This window comes from Doryrhamphus excisus, chromosome 3, assembly GCF_030265055.1.
Source record: "Doryrhamphus excisus isolate RoL2022-K1 chromosome 3, RoL_Dexc_1.0, whole genome shotgun sequence".
In the NCBI taxonomy this organism is placed as follows: Eukaryota; Metazoa; Chordata; class Actinopteri; order Syngnathiformes; family Syngnathidae; genus Doryrhamphus; species Doryrhamphus excisus.
Genome location: NC_080468.1, coordinates 30,745,176 through 30,759,954, shown reverse-complemented (window position 1 = coordinate 30,759,954; position 14,779 = coordinate 30,745,176). Strand labels below are relative to the sequence as shown.

Genomic DNA, 14,779 nt, shown 5'->3' with positions numbered 1-14,779 from the left:
GCTCTAGATACACACCGGCTGTTTGCTATGTCCTTAATGGGGGGGAGTTGGGTCCCGATGATCTTCTCCGCTGTCCTCACCACTCTCTGCAGTAACGTCCAGTCCGAGGCCTTGCAGCTCCCAGACCAGACGGAGATGCAGTTGGTCAGCAGGCTCTCGACGGTCCCTCTGTAGAAGGTGGTAAGGATAGGAGGGGAGAGGGAGGCTCTTTTCATCCGCCGCAGGAAGTGCAGTCGCTGCTGTGCCTTCCTCGCCAGAGCGGAGGTGTGGAGTGACCAGCCGAGGTTGTCTGTGATATGCACCCCCAAGTACTTGGTTGTGTTCACAACTTCTACGGCTGTGTCATTGATGCTGAGTGGAGTGTGGCTGGGTCTGGATCGCCTGAAGTCGACGATGATCTCCTTTGTTTTGTCAACATTCAGGATCAGGTTGTTCGCCTTGCACCAATCCACAAGGTGTCGCACTTCCTCCCTGTAAGCCAGTTCGTTGTTGTCCTGAATGAGGCCCACAACTGTTGTGTCGTCCGCGTACTTCAGGATGTGGTTGCTGCTGTACTTGGGGCGACAGTCATGGGTCATTAGGGTAAACAACAGGGGGCTCAGAACACATCCCTGGGGTGAGCCGGTGTTCAGGGAGATGACACTGGATGTGTTGTCGCCCACTCTGACATACTGGGTTCTATCTGTGAGGAAGTCAAGCAGCCAGTTGCACAGGGAGGTCTTGAGGCCCAGTGGCTCCAACTTGCGTACCAGGTCCTGGGGGATGATCGTGTTGAATGCTGAGCTGAAGTCCAGGAACAGCATCCGTACATGGGTGTTTTTCTTCTCCAGGTGCTCCAGGCTCAGGTGGAGAGCAGTGGAGATGGCGTCTTCAGTGGAGCGGTTTGGCTGGTACGCGAATTGGAAAGGGTCGAGTGATGGGGGGAGTATGGAGGTGATATGGTCCTTAACCACCCTCTCGAAACATTTCATAATGGTTGATGTGAGTGCAACGGGCCGAAAGTCGTTCAGACATGTAATAGATGGTTTCTTGGGCACTGGAATTATTGTGGCGGACTTGAAACACGGGGGGACTACAGCTTGGGCCAGTGAGGTGTTGAAGATGTCTGTGAGCACGTGGGCCAGCTGGTCTGCACATTCCTTGATCACCCGTCCTGGAATGGCGTCTGGGCCTGCAGCTTTCCGCACGTTGACCTTCCTCAGGACTCTCCAAACAGCAGCAGTATCAAACTTGACTGCCTGTTCATCGGGGTGGGGGGTAGCCTTCCTCGCAGGGTTATTGTTCAGAGCCTCAAACCTTCCGAAGAAGTTATTTAGCTCATTGAGGAAGCTGATGTCGTTCTGGCAGGGTGCAGGTCTGGCTTTGTAGTCAGTGACAGTCTGGATGCCCTGCCACAGTTGTCTGGTGTTGCCGGGGTCCTGGAAGAAGCTTTGGATCTTCCGGATGTGGGCACGCTTTGCCACTCTGATGGCACGGTTCAGATTTGCCCTTGCTGATCTGAGTGCCATCACATCACCAGATTTAAACGCAGCATTGCGTTCTCTTAGTCTTTCACGCACCTCCTGAGTCATCCAAGGTTTCTGGTTGGCCCGTGTGATGATCGTCTTGGTGACTGTAACCTCCTCCATGCACCACTGTATGTAGCCTGTTACAGATGCAGCATACTCCCCCACATTGGTGTGTTGGTTGTATGTTGCAGCTTCTCTGAACATGTCCCATTCGGTGCACTCAAAACAGTCTTGCAGTGCAGACATAGCTCCCTCTGGCCACACCCTCACCTTCTTCACAGCAGGCTTTCCCCTGGTGAGCAGGGGCTGGTATGCTGGAATTAGCATGACAGATCTGTGATCTGAGGAGCCAAGGTGTGCCCACGTGGTTTTTTTTTTTTTTTTTTTTCCTTTTTTTGTCATAGCCAACACACAAAGGGCCACCAAACCCGACCCTGAGAAGCCAAACGGAAGACGGAAAAGCCCCTTATGCCACTGGTTTGTGGAGGAAACTTGGAAGGCCTCCACCAGACAAGAGCATCGTGTCAGATTCCATCCAGCAGTTGATCAATGCGACACTCACAGGGCCCCGGGAAGCGCGCACGAAACCTGAGCATCAGGAGCCGGTGGGAGACTGCAGGAGGCAAGGCTGACAAAAAGTGGCTGACACCCTCTGGAGACCGGCTGCTGCGAGGGAAACGGGGTCCACGGAGTGCGCAGACACAGTGCCCCGCTACCACGAGCCATTTCCTCTGCAGAATTACTGCTCAGGGGGTACCAAACGTGAGCATGTTCAGTGCATTTCTTTCAGCATCATCCACAAGATGCACCCTGCCAGAGTCTGCTGTTGCTGTTTACACAAGAAGGAGAAGTGCACCGTTCCTGGAAGCGCTGCAATACCAGGTCGATGCGTGGAGCGGATGGCGCAAGCCCCAATCGCAGCTCCCTGTTCCAAAAAGCAATTTAATATTTAGTCCCCTGTTGGGGGACGTATCAGATATTAAACTGATAAGAACAGATTTTTTTTTTTTTTTTTTTTTGAGGCTGTTTATTGTCACTAATACAAAATTTCACCACATTTCATTATTTTTTGAAAACTGCCCTTTAAAAAAAAGGTAAAATACACACCACATTTAATATAAAAGTGTTCAATTAACTTTTTGTTTTTGTTAAAAACTAGTGCTGTGGGCAGTAAAATGTGTAAAATTTGTACAAAACATTTTAAAATATCATAAAAAAGAAGCTTCAATGTCTTCTGTTGTACAGGAGCGCAGTGAGTCCTTATCAATAGTCTCTACATCCCACTCTCCCAGACAGCTAATCTCCAGGACACTGTCAGGGTAACCTCAGATCCTTATCCTTCTTCTCTTTCTCCTCCTTCTTCTCTCGGAGAGTCAGGCTGCCGCTGCCGAGACCTTTTCAGTGAAGCTCCGGGTGCCACCTCCGGGTGGGCACAGACGATTCTTCTTTGTGGCTGTGTCCTTGGCCCGCCGCTTGCAGCTGTGAGGGTTGCTGCAGCCATTCGGATCACAGCCACGGGGGGGATCTGTCTGTGCCTCCTTACCAGCAAGTTGCGGGAGGTCCAGATGGCGTCTTTGATGGCGGCGAGGGCGAGCCACTGCTTTCCGAAGTCTTTGTCGGTTGACTTCTGGTGGCCCACCCCGTACAGCACAAGCTGTTCATTTAGGACCTCCCTTGCTGGCAAGTCCGGGAAATTTAGGTCGCCGGCTGTCGCCCACAGGTCTACGGCAGCACTGCACTCCCAGAGGAGGTGCCTCACCGACTCTGGTGCGCCACAACCCGGTCGGGGGCAAGTTGAGTTCGCTGACATTCCTCGGGAGTGCATAACAGACCTGACTGGGAGGATCTCATGGGCCACCATCCATGACAGGTCCCGAAGTCTGTTTGGGAGAGCAGGATGGTTCACATTGCGCCAAACCGATGTGGGCTCGCCGAAAGCAAGCCCGCGCACTGGGCTCACTGGGTCCCGCTCCTGCACAACAGAAATGACAGAGCGATGATTTTTTAAAATGTCTAATGTTTGTCTTTCTAAATTAAAATGTTTTAAAAAAGTCCTTATAAATATATATGCCGGTGGTAAGTTAAAAGCCACAGGTATCGTTAGATCTGTTGGAATCATTTTTAGTTTTCTTAAGTAGGAGCCCATCCAGTATCGTACCAAGGCTTTGGTCTTGGGAGTACTGGATGAGCCCACTGCATTTTCCAGGTGCAATGCTATATATCTTGCGCCTAAAAACAGTTTCAGATCTGGTATTGCTTTTCCACCTTTTTCTTTTGCCTTTTTGAGAGTATCTCTTCTCACTCTCTCCCACTTGGAGCCCCAACGGAAATAAAAAATGGCTCGGTCTAGTTCTAAAAGCACATGTCTTTTGGGGATAAAAACAGAGCTGATCAGTAAAAGCAAAGGTAAAATCACAGCTTTTATGATTAAAACCTTTCCCTCTAAAGTCAGTTGTCTTAGTCCCCAAAAGCCCAGTCTTTGTCTCACTTTCCCTACCACGTCTCCCCAGTTGGTTTCCCCTCCCCCTTCCTTGCCAAATTTAATTCCCAGTATTTTTTGGTCAGTCTGTGTCACAGTCAGGGGAAGTCCTATTTTCTCTGTTGCCGTCCAGGGTCCGTAAAATTGGGCTTGGGTCTTATCCCTATTGAGTTTGGACCCAGAGGCCCCTCCAAACCAGTCAGTCAGGTCCAGTGTTCTGTTAACTGATGTAATATTTGTGCATAAAATGTTAAAATCGTCCATGTATAAAATGCATTTTGTCGTCAGTCCCCCTGGAATAGTCACCCCGTTGATCCATTTGTCCCTTCTCAAAATCTGTGCCAGGGGTTCTATACATAAAATATACAGGAGGGCAGATAACGGACATCCCTGACGGACGCCACAGTTGATTTTAACTGCTTTTGTCAGATTCCCGTTAACCACAAATTTGCTGGTAATATCCTGGTACAGCAGTCCCACCCACGCTACGAACCTTTTTGGAAAACCCACTTTTTGCAGTACCCTAAAAAGGTACTGGTGCGAGACCCGATCAAAGGCTTTCTCAAAGTCTAAATTTAGTACTACTAGCCGAATATTTCTGTCTCTCGCAAGACAGATGGTGTCACGGATCAGCATGAGGCTGTCTGTGATCTTCCTCCCAGGGATGGCACAGGTTTGATCCGGGTTGATCAAGTCGTCTAAAACCATGGTCATACGTGTGGCTAAAAGTTTGCTAAAAAGTTTACAGTCACAGTTTAAAAGGGTGATTGGTCTCCAGTTTTTCAAGTCGGTCTTGTCTTTAGTTTTGTAAAGGAGTGTCACTATCCCTACTCTAAAACTGTCAGGTAGTCGGCTACTTTGGTCAAATTCATTAAAAACAGTGAGTAAGTCTGGTGCTAAAATGTCCCAAAAAGTTAAATAAAATTCCAAGGGAAGTCCATCCTCCCCGGGGGACTTCCCTTTCTTAAAAGCCCTGATACATTTATTTAACTCTTCGTGACTAAAATCCTGTGTTAAAACTATGTTTTCATCCACTGTTTTTTCCATAAAATCTAGTGCTCTTGAGATGACCTCTGGGTTTGTATTTTTGATTTCATATAGTTCTTGGTAGAAGAATTCTACCGTTTCATTTATCTCATTTTTTGTCTCCACCATGTACCCGTCTTTGTTTTTTAATTTAAAAATACCTCCTGCTTTGCTCATAATCTTTTTAAAGAAGTACCGGGTACATTTTTCTCCTTCTTCAATTTCTTTTTCCTTACTCCTTAGAAGCACCCCTTTACTTTTAATTTCTGCTAAGGCAGCCATTTCATTTTTTACCTGTTTGATTTCTTCATTAAAATTCAGCCCTTTTTGTGTTAAGTAAAAATAACGTTGTAAACGTTTTTGCAGTCCCAGCATGCATCTCTTTTCTTTATTACATTTTTTTCGCCCTGCTTTTTTAAAAAAGGTCCGGGTCCTTGCCTTCACCATTTCCCACCACTGTGCTCGTGACTCATGCAAGTCTTGAAGGGTCTGCCAGTCCCTGAACTGCTCCCTGTACTGGTTGACCAAATCTTGATCTTCCAGCAGGGAGCAGTTCAGTTTCCACAGACCTCTTCCCACCGCTGCACCAGACGGGAGCGAAAGAGTGCAGGTGAGAACCAGGTGGTCAGAGAAGAAAACAGGGGTCAATCTAGCATCAGTAGGGGCCCAGTCCCGTGTGAATATATAATCTATGCGAGAGGCTCTGGTGCTGTCACCACTGAACCAGGTGAAGCCCTCCTCTCTGGGATGCATGGCTTTATAACAGTCATGTAAGTTAAAATCCCTACTCATTTCCTGTAATAAAACTGATGTTTTATCTACTTTAAAATCTTCCCCCACCCCCTTTCTGTCTTTCCTACTTAAAATACAATTAAAATCCCCACCCACTATAAAAGGTACCCGGCCTAGCATGTGGGACTGCAAGTTTTCTAAAAAATCATACCTTTCATTTTTGTCGTTAGAACCATAAATATTTAAGAGGTTAAAATCCTGTCCCATAAAAGTCAAATGTGTTAATAGTGCTCGCCCTTCCCTCACCACAGTGCTCCCCTTTACCGTGACATGTGGGTTTTTTATTAAAATGGCCACGCCATCATTTTTATTTTCATTTGACCCACTCCATAAGGATGTTTGTGGCCACATTTCTTCCCACTGCTTGTAGTTTGTTAAAAAGGGCAAACCACATTCTTGTAATAAAAACACATCTGACTTAAAAGTTTGAAGGAAGGATAAAACACTTTGAGCTCTAACTTTCGACTTCACACTTCTCACATTGATGGTAGAGAAGGTGAGAGTCATAAGTATGATTTTAAAATTAAAAAACAAACTTAAAAGGGCTAAAAGTTAAATAATTGCTCTAAAATTTATACTGTGACTATGGGATTTCTTGTGAGTGAGGCTCCTCCTTCACTCCAGTGGGTGAGGGTTGGAGGGGAAGAGCCTCCCTTCCAGGCCGACGTCTGGGTGTCGGTCGTTCCTGGAGTCTGCCATTAAAAGTTCGCTTCTCACGAGGGGTTGACTGCAAAACAATATTTAAAAAGGACAATTCATTCGGGGAGCCCGAGGGGAAGACTCGAGGCTCCTCCAGTGAAGAACTGTCAGAGAGAGCCTCAGGCCTTCCCCGCTTCTCTGATAAAACAGAGGAATCCGACAGCTCTGAAGCTAGTCTTTTTGCTTGTTGGCCGCTTGGTGGGATGGGTTCTTCTTCAGATTCAGGTGATGGTAGGCTGACTTCCAGGTGAGTGCACCCTTCGCTTGCCAGCAGACCACTCTGAGTCATGGATTCTGGGGCCTCTGTAAGCCCCTCCCTCTGTCCCGCCTCACCTGTTTCTCCTCCAATCACAGGTTTTGGCGGGAGATTTGAAATATTTTGGGTCTCAACAGCCATATTGGCCCCAGCATTTTCCTCTCCATTTCTCTTTTCTTTTCCAGCCTTTAGCTTGTTGGCAAAGGATTTCGGGCAGTCTCTGAAGAGATGGTTTGAGTCTCCACAGAGGTTGCACTTTCTGCCATTGGTACATTGTTCAAAAGTATGTCCAATTTCTCTACATTTCCGACACACAGTCTGCTGACATGCCTCTGCCAGGTGCCCGTGCTCTCCACACTTGCGGCAGAGCTTGGGCTGACCCTGGTAGTGTATGTAGCCTCGGTTTTCTCCCAGAACTATCATTGATGGGAGATGTTTCAGACCCTGGAAGCCCTGAGGGTCCTGCCATTGCTGGATGGGGACCCTCCAGGCGCAGTTCCAGATGCCGTCTTCATCCCTCACCTTCATAGCCTGGCCTTTAACCGTGCAATATCTTCCCAGCCAAAAGCAAATGTCATCTGCGGTCACTGTCTCATTAAACATTCTAACAATAACGGTTTTAGCCGCATTGTCAGTCAGTTTTTCAACGTTGAACACAGGCAACTGGGATTTCACATCTTCATAACGCGTCCAAAAGTCTCTCAAAGTTGCAGCAGACTGGAAACTTACATCATAGCCTTTGTTGTAAGGCAGTGCCAAAATGCAGTTGAGGTCATCAGGTTTAAATTGAAGGATTTTTTGGATGATTTTTCTGGAAAAATCCAATCTGGACAGTCCCAGTGACTCACCCTCCATTTCCTTATATGTGAAACGCACACTGTGGTGCCTCCGCATACCGGCATAGCTGGCCGACATGGTGGAGGCACCACCAACTGAAATTTTCCTGCTCAATGAGAGATTTAAAACAAATAAATACTTAAAAAAGCAATAAATACAAAAAAATAAAACTTACCTTGCACTGCTGCGGGAATAAGAAAAGTTAAAATACACTGAAAAGCGTAGGAAATTTCCTCCCGAATGTTGGCAGAATTCTATGCACCTGAAGCATACAATTCTCCACCCAAAGGAGGTGACCGCAGTCTTAGCCAAAAGGCCGAGAAGCGATGCCGATGGGCGCTCGTAGGGGAGGAGGGCACTTCCGGCATGACAAGCTAAAGGACCGGTTGCACGCATGTTCGAATAAAATGTAGACGGAACAAACATAGCGTCAGTTATCACCCTTATATCCATTCGCTTAGACAATAGAAAGTGTTTGAATGTGCTGAAGAAGAAATGTGCCCGTGACCCTGATCGGAGACCCCCAGCGAGCCCCGGGTCCTGGAGGTGCCTGGAAGCGCCAACAGCGACCCTGCAGATGTTCACGTTAATCCTGCAAGAATGTGTCAAGAAAAGAACTCGTAAAACAATGAAAGTAATTACTCTCTCTCACACACACACACAAACACACACACACATAGACAAACAGACACAGCTTGCACAACTCCCTCCCCCCAGTTTTGCACGACCATGCCGTAGGGGACCCCTGAAAGAGAATAAAACGAGAGGGGCGTGAACTGCATATTCACAGTGGAGCGGCATGCCACTGGGTATGTGGTTTCACTGTCCTCGCCGGACCAGGTGGCCGTCAGAAACAACCGTCCAACTCAAGCGGAAGCGGCTCAAATTGCTGATGTCGCTCTCAGCGGCCTTCCCAGCCGCAGAGGCAACTGCTTCGGATCTTTATGTCCAAGGAAGGCAAGCAGCGACACCCACGATGGAAGCCACAACATTGTGGTTCATGGTAAACCTACCCGCACAGGCCAGCTCCTGCACTTTGAGTCCCTTCGCCCACTGGAACCCGAGCCAGAAGCTGTCAGAAGCGCAAACAAGAGAGCAGAAAATTCCGGGTCACTCACTCACCGAGGGTGGCAGACGCACAATTTACAGGCTCTGACCGCCTGTGGCTATCCCACGTGGTTTTTGTTTTTGTTTTTTTTCCTTTTTTTGTCATAGCCAACACACAAAGGGCCACCAAACCCGACCCTGAGAAGCCAAACGGAAGACGGAAAAGCCCCTTATGCCACTGGTTTGTGGAGGAAACTTGGAAGGCCTCCACCAGACAAGATCATCGTGTCAGATTCCATCCAGCAGTTGATCAATGCGACACTCACAGGGCCCCGGGAAGCGCGCACGAAACCTGAGCATCAGGAGCTGGTGGGAGACTGCAGGAGGCAAGGCTGACAAAAAGTGGCTGACACCCTCTGGAGACCGGCTGCTGCGAGGGAAACGGGGTCCACGGAGTGCGCAGACACAGTGCCCCGCTACCACGAGCCATTTCCTCTGCAGAATTACTGCTCAGGGGGCACCAAACGTGAGCACGTTCAGTGCATTTCTTTCAGCATCATCCACAAGATGCACCCTGCCAGAGTCTGCTGTTGCTGTTTACACAAGAAGGAGAAGTGCACCGTTCCTGGAAGCGCTGCAATACCAGGTCGATGCGTGGAGCGGATGGCGCAAGCCCCAATCGCAGCTCCCTGTTCCAAAAAGCAATTTAATATTTAGTCCCCTGTTGGGGGACGTATCAGATATTAAACTGATAAGAACAGATTTTTTTTTTTTTTTTTTTTTGAAACTGTTTATTGTCACTAATACAAAATTTCACCACATTTCATTGTTTTTGAAAACTGCCCTTAAAAAAATGTAAAATACACACCACATTTAATATAAAAGTGTTCAATTAACTTTTTGTTTTTGTTAAAAACTAGTGCTGTGGGCAGTAAAATGTGTAAAATTTGTACAAAACATTTTAAAATATCATAAAAAAGAAGCTTCAATGTCTTCTGTTGTACAGGAGCGCAGTGAGTCCTTATCAATGGTCTCTACATCCCACTCTCCCAGACAGCTAATCTCCAGGACACTGTCAGGGTACCCTCAGACCCTTATCCGTCTTCTCTTTCTCCTCCTTCTTCTCTCGGAGAGTCAGGCTGCCGCTGCCGAGACCTTTTCCGTGAAGCTCCGGGTGCCACCTCCGGGTGGGCACAGACGATTCTTCTTTGTGGCTGTGTCCTTGGCCTGCCGCTTGCAGCTGCCAGGGTTGCTGCAGCCATTCGGATCACAGCCACGGGGGGGATCTGTCTGTGCCTCCTTACCAGCAAGTTGCGGGAGGTCCAGATGGCGTCTTTGATGGCGGCGAGGGTGAGCCACTGCTTTCCGAAGTCTTTGTAGGTTGACTTCTGGTGGCTCACCCCGTAGAGCACAAGCTTTTCATTTAGGACCTCCCTTGCTGGCAAGTCCGGGAAATTTAGGTCGCCGGCTGTCGCCCACAGGTCTACGGCAGCACTGCACTCCCAGAGGAGGTGCCTCACCGACTCCGGTGCGCCACAACCCGGTCGGGGGCAAGTTGGGTTCGCTGACATTCCTCGGGAGTGCATAACAGACCTGACTGGGAGGATCTCGTGGGCCACCATCCATGACAGGTCCCGAAGTCTGTCTGGGAGAGCAGGATGGTTCACGTTGCGCCAAACCGATGTGGGCTCGCCGAATGCAAGCCCGCGCACTGGACTCACTGGGTCCCGCTCCTGCACAACAGAAATGACAGAGCGATGATTTTTTAAAATGTCAACTGTTTGTCTGTCCAAATTAAAATGTTTTAAAAAAGTCCTTATAAATATATATGCCGGTGGTAAGTTAAAAGCCACAGGTATCGTTAGATCTGTTGGAATCAGTTTTAGTTTTCTTAAGTAGGAGCCCATCCAGTAACGTACCAAGGCTTTGGTCTTGGTAGTACTGGATGGGCCCACAGCATTTTCCATGTGCAATGATGTGTATCTTGCGCCTAAAACAGTTTCAGATATGATTCTTGAATTGAAAAAATATAAAATGGCGTAAGATTTAAATAACTGCTTTAAAATTTACACTGTGGTTAAGATATTTCTTGTGAGTGAGGCTCCTCCTTCACTCCAGTGGGTGAGGGTTGGAGGGGAAGAGCCTCCCTTCCCGGCCGACGTCTGGGTGTCGGTCGTTCCTGGAGTCTGCCATTAAAAGTTCGCTTCTCACGAGGGGTTGACTGCAAAACAATATTTAAAAAGGACAATTCATTCAGGGAGCCCGAGGGGAAGACTCGAGGCTCCTCCAGTGAAGAACTGTCAGAGAGAGCCTCAGGCCTTCCCCGCTTCTCTGATAAAACAGAGGAATCCGACAGCTCTGAAGCTAGTCTTTTTGCTTGTTGGCCGCTTGGTGGGATGGGTTCTTCTTCAGATTCAGGTGATGGTAGGCTGACTTCCAGGTGAGTGCACCCTTCGCTTGCCAGCAGACCACTCTGAGTCATGGATTCTGGGGCCTCTGTAAGCCCCTCCCTCTGTCCCGCCTCACCTGTTTCTCCTCCAATCACAGGTTTTGGCGGGAGATTTGAATTATTTTGAGTCTCAACAGCCATATTGGCCCCAGCATTTTCCTCTCCATTTTTCTGTTCTTTTCCAGCCTTTAGCTTGTTGGCAAAGGATTTTGGGCAGTCTCTGAAGAGATGGTTTGAGTCTCCACAGAGGTTGCACTTTCTGCCATTGGTACATTGTTCAAAAGTATGTCCAATTTCTCTACATTTCCGACACACAGTCTGCTGACATGCCTCTGCCAGGTGCCCGTGCTCTCCACACTTGCGGCAGAGCTTGGGCTGACCCTGGTAGTGTATGTAGCCTCGGTTTTCTCCCAGAACTATCATTGATGGGAGATGTTTCAGACCCTGGAAGCCCTGAGGGTCCTGCCATTGCTGGATGGGGACCCTCCAGGCGCAGTTCCAGATGCCATCTTCATCCCTCACCTTCATAGCCTGGCCTTTAACCGTGCAATATCTTCCCAGCCAAAAGCAAATGTCATCTGCGGTCACTGTCTCATTAAACATTCTAACAATAACGGTTTTAGCCGCATTGTCAGTCAGTTTTTCAACGTTGAACACAGGCAACTGGGATTTCACATCTTCATAACGCGTCCAAAATTCTCTCAAAGTTGCAGCAGACTGGAAACTTACATCATAGCCTTTGTTGTAAGGCAGTGCCAAAATGCAGTTGAGGTCATCAGGTTTAAATTGAAGGATTTTTTGGATGATTTTTCTGGAAAAATCCAATCTGGACAGTCCCAGTGACTCACCCTCCATTTCCTTATATGTGAAACGCACACTGTGGTGCCTCCGCATACCGGCATAGCTGGCCGACATGGTGGAGGCGCCACCAACTGAAATTTTCCTGCTCAATGAGAGATTTAAAACAAATAAATACTTAAAAAAGCAATAAATACAAAAAATAAAACTTACCTTGCACTCCATAGCAAGGACTTGTAATCTCGCCAGAAAGATGTGTCGGCATCGAGTAGTTGTCTCTGGTCCCTTGCCTGCGAGAGGCAATGATGAGAGGTTTAGTAGATTATTCTCGCTAAACCGGTGGCTGGCTGGCTTCTGTAACGAACAGGGATTTCAGTTTGTAGATACTAACTGGCCTTCCTTCTGGAGGAACCCCCGACTGTTTGGTAGAGATGGCCTTCACCCTAATAGGGAAGGTGCTCTTACCCTTTCCAGAAATATAGATTACTGTTTAAGTCCCACATGACTTCCTGCACTAGAACAAGCCGGGGGACAGGTGATTAGCGAGCCTGTTAGAACGGGTGTGGAGTCTGTAAGGTTATGGCTAACTGGCGCTATGCCGGACTTGAACAATACACATAGCCCTTTCTGTAGAAAAAAGCAACATACTATGCATACAGATTCACAACCCATAAATGCACCACAGTCTGTCTTGCCTTCTACTGAGGTAGGGCCTCGTGATAAACTTGAACCTCCCTCTTGTACTAGTGATGATTCAACAAACAACTATCAGACCCCTATGGTCTTGACTTCTTATCGTGTGTACAACAAGTCAAAATATGGCATGGGTTCTAGACGGAGCAATCTTGTTAATATAACTACTATCAATTCTTTGGGAGTGAACAGCCTCAGTCAGCCAACCTTTACGAAAATTGGTCTTATGAATATTAGATCGCTCTCCTCAAAGGCTGTGCTCATTAATGATCTGATAAGAGATCATAATCTCAACATAATGGGTCTTTGCGAGACCTGGTTAAAACCAAACGATTTTATATCCCTTAATGAGGCGTCTCCACCTAATTTTTTGAGTTCTCAGGTTTCACGTCCTAATAGGAAAGGTGGGGGTGTTGCTCTCATCCATGATTCTGCTCTTAACCTCAGCACTTGGTCAAAATCTGAAATTAAAACATTTGAGGTCCTCGTTTTGCGATCGACCGCATCATTACCATTTTATCTAGCACTTCTCTATCGTCCTCCTGGTCCGTACTCGGGCTTCTTGGATGAATTTTCTGAATTTATTGCAGACCTGGTAACCCACGCAGACAATATTGTACTCATGGGTGATTTCAATATCCATGTCAATTCTCCTGAAGAGTCCCTTAGTGTGGCTTTTCAGACAATAATCGATACCTTTGATTTTGTTCAATTAATTAATGAGCCAACCCATATCAGTGGTAATACCCTGGATCTGGTTTTAATTCGAGGTATTAGGACCTCCAACGTAACAGTCCTCCCTTACGTAACCACTGTGTCTGACCATTATTTTATAACATTTGAAATCTTGACCCAATCCCACCGCTTGGACCGGAACCAGTGCTCTAGCAGTCGTAATATTAGTTCTTCGACTGCTACTGCACTTGCTGAGTTACTGCCCTCAGTGGTCTCCTCTTTCCCTTCCTATAAGGGTCCTATAGACAACCTTACAAATGATTTCAACAAGGTGTTATGTAAAGCTCTTGATACTGTTGCACCTTTGAGATTTAAGTGTCATGTCAAAAGACTTACTCCTTGGTTTACAGCTGAAACTCGAAGGCTGAAACAATTTTGTCGGAGATTGGAGCGCAGATGGCGTGCAACTAAACTTGAGGTCTTCCGACAGGCATGGGGGGATAGTCTGACTAAATATAAACAGGCTCTTGTTGCGGCAAAAAACAACTATTTCTCTAGACTAATTGACCTCCATAAAAATAACCCTAAATACTTATTCGACACAGTGGCATTGCTAACCCAGAAGAGGACCTCTCCTAGTAGTTCCCCCTTCTCAGCCGATGAGTTCTTGCGATTTTTCGCAAATAAAGTTGAGCTCATCAGGAAGGAAATAAAGTACACCCTACCGCCAGACGGGCTTAACATGTCAACCGCCATGACCGCTGCTGGGACTACTTCCAGCCTCTGTCCCACTAGTTTCTCCTACTTTGAGGAAGTATCTCTGGACGAGCTTACAAAACTTGTCAGTACAGCAAAGCAGACAACATGTCTGCTTGACCCGCTTCCTGGGAAACTTGTTAAAGAACTGTTCCCAATTCTAGCCCCCTCACTCTTAAATATATTTAATCTATCACTCTCATCTGGCACTGTGCCTGCAGCTTTCAAGACTGCAGTGATTCGACCCCTGCTGAAGAAACCAACCCTCGACCCCGGGAGTATTTCCCACTATAGGCCGGTGTCTAACCTCCCATTTCTGTCCAAGATCCTTGAAAGAATTGTAGCACAACAGCTCAATGACCACATGGCTTTGGGTGATCTTTTTGAACCTTTTCAGTCTGGTTTCAGGAGAAACCATTCCACTGAATCAGCCCTTGCAAAAGTGACAAATGATCTTCTTCTTTCTATGGACTGTGACACATCTACAATATTGTTATTACTTGATCTCAGTGCTGCTTTCGACACTGTCAATCACTCTATCCTACTGGAACGCCTTCAAACATATATTGGTGTTACTGGTCCGGTACTCTCTTGGTTTAGATCCTACCTTAAGGATCGGACGCATCGTGTCGTTTGTGATGATATGACTTCAGAGTTCTGTGGTGTCACTTGTGGAGTTCCACAAGGTTCAGTGCTCGGCCCTCTTTTGTTTAACATTTACATGTTGCCGCTTGGCGACATCATTCGCAAACATAAGATCAGCT

General features: G+C 47.2%; 2 non-coding genes across 2 annotated transcripts; both read right to left on the bottom strand.

Annotated features, from left to right (window-relative positions):
- Positions 1-2,353: 2,353 nt before the first annotated feature.
- Positions 2,354-2,535, bottom strand: LOC131126963 (U2 spliceosomal RNA). The gene has a single exon (XR_009129465.1). It is a non-coding gene; the product is annotated as a U2 spliceosomal RNA (small nuclear RNA).
- Positions 2,536-9,253: 6,718 nt separating this feature from the next.
- Positions 9,254-9,437, bottom strand: LOC131126961 (U2 spliceosomal RNA). Its single transcript, XR_009129464.1, has one exon. It is a non-coding gene; the product is annotated as a U2 spliceosomal RNA (small nuclear RNA).
- Between the last annotated feature and the right edge of the window lie 5,342 nt (positions 9,438-14,779).